This window comes from Bidens hawaiensis, unplaced genomic scaffold, assembly GCF_021521415.1.
Source record: "Bidens hawaiensis isolate Kalapana, Puna unplaced genomic scaffold, B.hawaiensis_p1.1 tig00051593_1, whole genome shotgun sequence".
NCBI lineage: Eukaryota > Viridiplantae > Streptophyta > Magnoliopsida > Asterales > Asteraceae > Bidens > Bidens hawaiensis.
The window spans coordinates 30,277-40,368 of NW_027499267.1; positions in this window are offsets into that span (position 1 = coordinate 30,277).

Consider the following 10,092-nt stretch of genomic DNA (forward strand, 5'->3'; position numbering starts at 1 on the left):
ATTTTTGCTAGAACAGCTTTTTCAAACAAATTCTTTTAGTTCAAATGAGTGGAAAAACACCCATATAAGTGGTTGGCCAGTCATCAAATTCAATCATGACAAAAACCTGGAAACTGGCATTGTGATGCAGAGCGTCGAGGGCATCATTAACCGTCCACCATTCGACCAACCATCAAAGCAACGAATATATCCAGGTTTCAATCGCAGCCATAATCACAAATACCCCTACGACCAAGTGTCGTAGCTTGGTGGGAAGGAGAACAAGAAAAAATCATGACCAGAATGCAAGAAAAACTATCGTCTTTTGTCCAGCCTAGAATTCTGTTCGGCGAAGACGCGAGCAGTAGTAGGGCAGACTAAGAATATGATGACTAGGAGGAAGATGAGTCTACTCTTGCAGTCCGGAAAACAGGAGAATCACCATAAAAGAAAATACGAGGCCAGGCGGACATCCAAGCTGGAGTACGTAGCAAACCACAACGTTCGTGCCATATAGCAAACTCACATCTGGACGATCCATACTATGAACAAAGCTGGAAAGATCCAGATGCATCCATCAAGAAACTCATCAAATACCATCCAGATGCGAAAGAAGAGTTCTCGAATCCATACAGGCCAATCGCCTCGGTTGGGAAATCTAAATTCACCAGGAGGATCGCAGAGGCGGAACTACCAGAAAATCCAAATATTCCACCAAGAGTGGGTCAGTATGATGGTCTATTAGATCCAGACCCACATCGACGCAGGCGTGGTCTCGGGGTGGAAAATGCCACTTTGGTGCCACATATTCACTTTAACGCTTGTAGGAGCAGCAAGAGCATGGTTTGAGAACCAACCAGAAGGCCAAATCGCAAATTGGGATGACTCGGCGAACAAGTTTACCCAACATTTCAGCCAACAGCGGCATCACATCAGTGACCTGGTAAACATCCTCAGCGTCACCTGCAAACACAATGAAACAATAGAAGATTTCATTACCAGGTTTAACAAAGAAGGGTTAAACACTGGTGGAGTGGGTTAAGAGCTCATGCGCGCAGCGTTCTGCCAGAACGTGGGATGTGATGACCTCATTCGCACCCTTACTGGACGAGATGGCATGCCTCAAAATTGGGATGCTATCATGACAGCGGCAAAGTGATACTCACGAACAGTAAAAAGCCTGGAAAAAGAACTCCCGCGCACCGATGCACGGAACGATATTAATTGAGCCCACAAAGACAAGAAAGTCAGTTTCGTTTGGTCACGAATAAACCAAGAACCCCAAGGAAAATACACCACCTCGAGCCAGACACTGAAAAACAAACAAAAGGCCCATCCACATCTTTACAATAGTTGGACACCTCAAACAAAAAGTCTGGCACAAATCATGTATTCAGAAGGCATCTATTTCAGAAAACCTCCACCGTTCAAACCAGGACCAAACATTGACACAACGAGATACTGTAACTATCATGAGCAGCATGGTCACACAACGAATTATTGTTCCAATCTGAAAGATGCTATTGAAGAATATGTAAGAAATGGAAAGTTAGAGCACCTGGTAAAACACATTAGGGGAGGCACAAAGCAAACCGCAGGTCATGAAGGCGGATAACCAGGGAAGAAAATCAAAGATCTTCATGCCAACAAGATTATGGGTGACGCCGAAAACAAGAAGCGCCAGCAGATAGAACAGGTCGCATGGAAAGAATTACAAGTCATTTTTCCAAAAGTTAAAGGCGGCGCTAACAAAAAAAAACCACTAGTGACCACCACTGTTATTGGTCATTATAGGACGTCAGGTTTCTTCGTAGACACGGGAGCGACGTTTGATATAATGTATCGGCAATGTTTTGACCTCCTGGAAGAGGAAGATAGGCTTCTCTTAGTTCCCGTCAATGTGCCAATTATCGGTTTTAACCTGAGTGTTAAATACCCGTTAGAGCAATTAACATTTTCGTTCACTCTTAGTGACGGAAAACATTCATGAACGGAGCACGTGGACTTCCTCATCATGGAAACCCCACACCCTTATTATGATATCATCTTGGGGAGAGACGCGATTTGAGACTTTGACGCCAACCCGTCCACATCGCATGCGATATTGGGAGTACCAACCCCAACAGGGATAGCAATGATCCATGCCAATCGGGAATGCCATGTGATAGATACAAACGCTTCTCCAAAGAAAGCAATGAAGGCGACAGACCAAGGAAAGCCAGAGTGGTGGATGCTCAATGAAAAGTATCCAGAACAAAACATCACCATTGGGCCCACTCTCTCAAACCCCACTCATTTGGCGCTTAAGAGACTCCTCATCAGCAACATCAATGTATTCCCTTGGACACCAGCGGACATGATGGGAGTACCAAAGTCTAAAGAGGAACACCAATTGAAAGCCAACCCAACTTTTGTGGCAATTGTACAAAAGCGAAGGAAAATGGAGCCCGAACAAGCAAAAGCTTGTAATGAGCAAGTGTAACAACTCTGGACGGAGGGATCATCCGCAAGATCCAATACCAAACATGGGTAGCCAAGCCAGTTATGGTACCCAAAGCAAATGGCCAATGGTAGATGTACATTGATATCAAAGATCTGAAAAAAGCGTGCCCCAAAGATTGTTAACCATTGCTAGAAATAGACTTGAAAGTAGTACCCTTCCGGTACAAGTGTTTCCTAGACGCTTACAGGGGATATCACCATATCCACATGGTGGCAGGGGACCATGACAAAACTGCATTCCGCACAGATAATGGCGCATAACGTTACAAAACGATGTCGTTTGGATTGAAAAATACGGGGACCTCATACCAACGACTGATGGATCGAGAATTCAAAGAACAGATCAGAAGGAACTTGGAAGTTTACATGGATGACCTGGTAATTAAAAGTAAAGTCGAATCAGCACTACTAAAAGACATCGGAGAAACATTCAAAACACTCCGCAGAATCAGCATGAATCTCAACCCGGGTAAATGATCTATTAGAATGGAAGAAGGGAATTTCTGGGCGTTATTGTCACCACTGGTGGTTTCAAGGCAAACCCATAAAAGATTGAAGCTATTGTCAAAATTTCTTCCCCCACCACGGTCAAGCAAGTCCAAACGTTGAACGGACGGCTGGTGGCACTGAACAGATTCCTGTCAAACCACGCCGACGGATCATATCCGTTCGTTTCAATGTTGAGAAATTGTCACAAGAAAATACAGTTTCTATGGACAGCGGAAGCCGAAAGAGCGTTCCAGGAAATCATTGCGCGTCTTGCAGAACTTTCTACGCTTACAGCGCCTTGTCAAAGCCAAAAGAGTCGTTAACAATGTATTTGGCCGCATCCTATAGAGCAGTCGACACGGTACTGCTTGTAGATAGAGACAACGTTTAAACTCCTATCTACTACTCAGTCGCACGTTATCATACACAGAAACTAGATATTCAACATTGGAAAAACTAGTCTGGTCATTGGTTCAAGCGGTGCGTCGTATGCGGAGATATTTTCAAGGACATCCAATCGATGTTCTCACTAATTAATAGCTACATAATGTAATGTGTAAGCCAGAACTCTCAAGAAGGCTAGCCAAGTGGGCCATTGAACTGGGGATCTTGCAATCGAATGCAAACCTGGCTACGATCAAAGGACAAGTTGTGACATTCCCCATTTTCTGGTCAATTTGTATTTGTTTTTATTATGAACCGACCAGTTTTATATCCTGAACCTTTCAATAATATAAAAATGATTAATTTTATGTTACATATATGTTTCATGGTTGTCGGATCTCAAAAGCATCCTTTACAACCCTTAAAATGCCCCTAAAATGCTCAAAACGAACTTTAGGGACTAAAACTGCCAAAGTTGAAAATTTTGATTTTTCCCTTCGCGACCTTAGCTTCGCGCTAAGGTCAAGGGCAGAGACCTTAGCGCCACGCTAAAGTGCTCTGCAGCAACAGATTCGATTATTGTTGTTTTGTGTTTGTTTGACTTCTTTTTCTCCACCCAATTGCATGCAAACACTTGAATTAAACCCCATGCATGACCCATTCAACTTACCTTATAAATACAAGCCTATTCCCTTCATTTTTCCCTGCTCATTTCATCAAATCTCTCTCTCAATCTAATATTTCTAAGGTTATTATTTAAGTTCTTGGTTGTTTGACTTTCCAAAGTCAAACTGAGTTTAATCTTACATTCTAACTAACTTCTTAGTAATTGAAGCTGTTGTTGCAACATATATATATATATATATATATATATATACCCCTTGTTTTCCTTCGACTTTCACTTCTCCAGTCTCGGTCGGTGAAGTGCCGGGCTTATAAGGCAAGGCTACATGAAGGATTATTGCAATCCTTGATTATACTATATTTCGTCTTAGTGCTTATTAATCTTGTAGTTAATATTTATTTCAGTTTCTAGTTCATATTTATTGAGTTCCACGGTATTGGGTATGTGGTGACTAGCCTCGGTTTCATCCTGAGTTGGGAACTGAATCGAAACCGAACTTTCGTGTAAATGCTTTATTATTAATATTTTGAATGTAAAACTTAAGTATTATTATTTATAAGTTATTTTTCAAGTTCCATGGTATTTGGGCATGTGGTAACCTATCTTCGATCTTATTCCGAGTCAAGGACCGAACCAAAACGAATTAAACCAAGTTTACTTGGTTAAGTCTTTTTGAATTTTATTGAGCTATCTCATAACATTTATTACTTTGGAAAGTTGACTTTGGGTTTTGTTAATTTTCAAGTCTCGAACCGACAAATCTGAACACTCGTTTAAAACCTCGTTTTGGTATTTATATAACAAAGGGTCTTTCAATAGTGAATTATAACCAACATAATTACTTAACATAGGTTGAGTAATACTAATGAATAGAATACCAAGACCCGGTGTCGGTTAAACTTATTTTTCAAGAAACGTTTCTTTAATTTCTCAAATATTTACATTTTAAACCCTAATCTTTATTTATTTACTTTACTTGTCATATATTTTACTTTAAACCCTTCCAAAACTATCTAGTAACTCAAGACCCATTTAATCTAGGTCTTGCTCGTTAAACCGATAGCTCCGATTATTCACGAAACAATCCTTCAAATTACTTAGTTAACGTGAGTACATTTCATCCCCTGTTTTCATTTTTATATTTTGGGGGTAACATGCATACTTATTCAAAACAAGAATGATTTATAATACTCGATCCTCAAACCACAAACTTTAGGGTGTATGATACTAGAATACTTGCTCTATTGTGTGTTATATGTCTCATATGCTTTACATGCACGAGTTAATTTTTATGTTGTTGTTGAGCCTCAATAAGTATGATCATATGCACCCCTAACTACTTTAGCCTTGTGCTAGTAAAATAGGGCCTCATTATACAAGTATGTCGGTTGTTATCAATTAGAAAGGATCCTCATTTACTTATGATTTATATACCATAATTTTTGCTTTTATTAATAGTCTCATATACATTTGTGGATTTCGCCTCATATTATATATACTAAAAACTATGAAATTGCTCACCAACATTCATGTTGACAAATATTATTTCATGCATTGTTACAGGTTTAATTATTGGTTGATTGGAGTTTGAAGATGCTATCTTATATGAGACCGTTTAGGTTATTAGAAGAATGAACAATTAAATTCTTATATTTGGTGTTATTTGTATGAACAAGATGTGTACTTTTGGGTAATTGAATGAAATTAATGAGTTGTTTAAATATTGTCACTTTAATAGTGTCTTGTGTTCATGGGCAATCCGTTGCACCCCAGCATGTTCCGCCGCCTTTGGTCGGGGTGTGACACAAGTTTTGGAAGATTTCATAGCCAAAATACCTGCGGCGCGAGAATCCGAATGGTAAAGGGACTTGGAATCTCCCGCAGATCAACAGAAAGAAGACGTATAGGAGTTGTACACAGACAGAGCGTCGAATGATGAAGGCTTAGGTGCAGGATTGAAGCTAAAATACCCAGAAGGCCACGAGTTCACATACGTATCGGCATAGACTTCAAAAGCACAAATAACAAGACGGAATACGAAGCGTTCCTGGCGGGTCGAACAATAGCAAAGAAGTTAGGGGCCAAACACCTAGAGGCCCACGTAGACCCAATGCTGGTGGCGAATCAAATTAAAGGTGCGCATGAAGCTAAAGATGAAAAGATGGCTTCATACGTCGCGCAAGCTAAAGCGTTGATGCTAAACATCACAACATGCATAGTGAAACATATAAATAGAAGAAAAAACAAACAGGCGTACGCGCTTAGCAAATTAGCATCTGTAAGCTTTGACCATTTGGCAAAGGATATCCGAGTGGAGGTCCTAGAGAATCCTTCTATCACCACAAAATAAGTTTGTGTCATTTGCACAAACACAACCAGTTGGATGACACCGATCATCAACTTTTTATCCACGATCAATTTACCTGTTAATAAGGAGGAGGCCAGAAAGATATGCCACAAAGCACTGAACTATTAGTTGATAGATGGAATTTTGTATAGGCGATCTTACCTAGAACCACTTATCTGATGCGTTGACCCACAAGATGCAAATTATTTATTAAGAGAAATCTATGAAGGCATTTGTGGAATTCATGCACGCCCAAGAATGGTGGTGGCGAAGATTATGAATGCAGGATACTATTGTCCAGGCATGCACGTGGATGCTGAAAAGCAGATAGCAAGTACAGCGCATGCCAGCGACATGCACCAAACACCCTCCGGCCAAAAAACATGATGATGCCAGTAACTTCCGCGTGGTCATTCCAAAAATGGGTGATTGATATCACGGGTCCATTCCCAGAAGCGCTAGGGAGCCATAGACTACTTCACCAAGTGGATTGAGGCAAATCCTTTGGCTACCATCAACGCCGCCAGTGTCAAATAATTCATCTGGGAATCCATCATCTGCCGTTTCGGGTTTCCAATGAACATAGTCAGAGTTAAAAGAACGCGATTCACGGATCAGTGCATCATAAATTGGATTTCAGAATTGAATATAAGCCAGGTGTTCACCTCTGTAGCGCATCCACAAGGGAATGGATAATTAGAGCACGCTAATCGCAGCATAGTTGATGGTATAAAACGAAGGCTTGATAGATATAGACCAGGTCGCGCATGTACTTTTGGCCACCGGCACCCAAAAGAATACAGAAAATGCAGAAACACCATTCAGCCTAACTTACGGAACTGAAGCCATGGTCCCGGAAGAAATAAGCTTCCATCACCAAGAGTTTTAGCGCCAGGCGAAAATAATGATTAATCAAAGGCGATTAGACTTATTGCTTCTGGAGGAGAGGTGAGAGTTAGCCGCTATGCGCGAGGAAAACTACAAACGCCAACTCCAGAAATATTATGACGCAAGAGTTTAAATTTGCGAGTTCACTGCAGGAGATTACGCCTTCGCAACAACGAGGCATCAAGAGCGCATGCGCCTGGAAAGTTGTCACCAACCTGGGAATGGACTTATCAAATAGAAAAGGTCCTAGGCAAAGGCGCATACGCGCTGACTCAACTCGATGGCTCGCCAATTATAAGAACTTGGAATGCGACGCAGCTACGAAGGTGTTACATGTAAATCGATTTCATTATTTTGTAAAAAAAAGTCCAAATGGCCTTGTTCAATTAATGAAAACGATACTGTGCAATTAGCAAATTTTGGCAAGTTGAAAAGACGTCAAAACAAATTCATAATGTAACACACTTTAACAGGTCATTTTCCATTAAAACTAAATATATTTACATAAAACGAATACAAACATCCGCTTAACAAAGTACAAAAGCCTATATAGCTATCCTAGACTTATGTACAAAAAACTAATCCAAGCAGGGAGAAGTCTCATAATCAATAATGTCTTCTAAATTTCCCCCCACCGGATTTTGCAATGCTACAACATCATCACCAGCCGCATAAAAAGGACCCGCCTGAGATGGCATCTTCACGCCATTCTCCTCCTTGGCATATTGAGCGATGACAGACAATATGGGAAACGAAAGAGCGTCATATTCAACCTCAGCAGCTTGATACTCTGCTTCCACATCGATGCCATGAAGCACGTAGGCCTCGAGAGGAATTTGGTCTCGCAAATGCGTCACTGCCTCCTGGAATCCCGACGTGTGCCCCAGTTGTTATGCAACTGTCACAAGGCGCCCAAAGCTCTTAGTCATAGTGTCATCTGTTATGATGCGCTGGGCAACCTGTATAAAAAATAAATACAAGAATAACATGGTAAGAAAAGATAGAGAAGTAGAAAGGATATACCTTGCGGATGGCCTGCTTTAGCAGCCAATCGCGGTCACTAGCAGCGATCGCACACTGAGCTGTTAAAGACAAAATAGTCTTCTCATGAGTGGTGATCGCATCTGCCAGCTTTCATGCATCCTCCTTCCTCACCACTGCCTCAGCTTCTAGTTCGTCAACCCGCTTACGCATGCTGACAATTTCTTGTTCATGCTTGGCGGCGGCCTCCTTTGCAGCTAGAGCTTGGTTGCACGCATCGGCAAGATCTTCGTTGGACTTTTTGAATGCAGCCTGAAACTTTTTGCGCTCAGTGCGCTCACGGACAGACTCTGCCAAGTATGCCTCATCCTTCGACAGCCTTCTTTTAACAGCAGCCAGAGCTTGACGGTTCTCTTGTGCTTCACGGGCTGCTTTCCAATTGGCCTATTCACCATTTTTTCACAGAGAGTTCCATCTTCCTCGTGGAGGCAGAAGCCACAATCTTTTCAGCATGCAGAGCTTGGTTGTCGCGAATGAGCTTTGCCAAACTAGAGAGACCCCGGACGGTATCATAAATGGCGTTAGACACCAAACTGCAACGAGGCTAGAACTTGCGAGCAACACGTTCCACAGGTGGAAACGCGTGCTCCAAAAATTCAGTGCACACAACAGGATCTTCAACATTGGCACCGCGGGTAATGTTTTACTTAGGCTGATAAGCCTGATTCGCTTCAATGGAAAAGCGGGGGTTTATATGTACATCCCCGTAGCATCGTCGGCTCCACTACCATTGCCTCCACTAAACTAAAAAATTTTGCTGCCATAGACCGCCCCAATATCAAATGGTGGCGGTTGAGCGGCCTCATCAACGTCAAGGACAAAAGCCTTGGGCGGTGAAGACTCATTATATTTCACAAAGTCAACAAATGTCGCGGGACCAGATGCCCCACTCACCGACTTCCCAAAAGGAACCTCATGCAAATTATCCAAGGCTGCCTTCACTGGTTCAAAAATGGACACCAAAGTTTGGACCTCAGGCAGAACAACCAACTCTGTCGTCACAGGTACCGACGTGACAATGGTTTCGGCCTCAGACGAGCCTACCACACCCTTCATCATCGGCAAAGTCACCGATTGAAGAATAGGCAGCGCCTCAGACGATTTGCCCACGCTCGTCATCACAGGCAAACAAACATTTGTTGTACTTGCCGCCGAAGATACACCGGCGGACGACACAACCGCAGTTTGCCCTTTATTCCCCGGAGACACCTTCCGCGCCTCTTTAAAAACAATTCAAAGTTAAGACAGGAAATTAGAAAACAACATCGAAGATTGTTAGCTTAATTACCTGGAGACTTAACCAGACCACTTAGCTTCACAAACCCGTCAAGACGGGGATTCTTGAAGAGAGGAACTTCCTTCTCTTCCTTATCATCCTCCACCGCCGTGAACCCCACGTGGTGTGGGACAATGAACGCTCCGACGCCAGTGGCGGATCAAACCAAGGAACCAGGCTGCTGGTGGTTGGGAGTAAATGTGTGTTGGCAAAAGTCCCAGACGAATCCGGTAATGTCGCCAACGAAACAATGGGCGGGCTAAATGGCACGTCCGACACAGTGACGACATATCATCATGCTCGAAGGGCCTCTTAGTAGAACTCTTCGAAGACGCGGTTGTCGTCCAACTGCCACCTTGTGCTCCCTTCTCGTCGCATTTAGGAAGACACGCAATATGAGACCGTTTACCAGCAACACAGTTAAACATACATGTCAATATGTGATATAGTTTAAATAACATAAACATATGGACAGTAGCTTACCCTCTTTTGGGTTAACGAAGATGGGAGGTGGTAGCGGCTGAGTTGGCAGTAACTGATTCATACGAAGGGGAAACACTA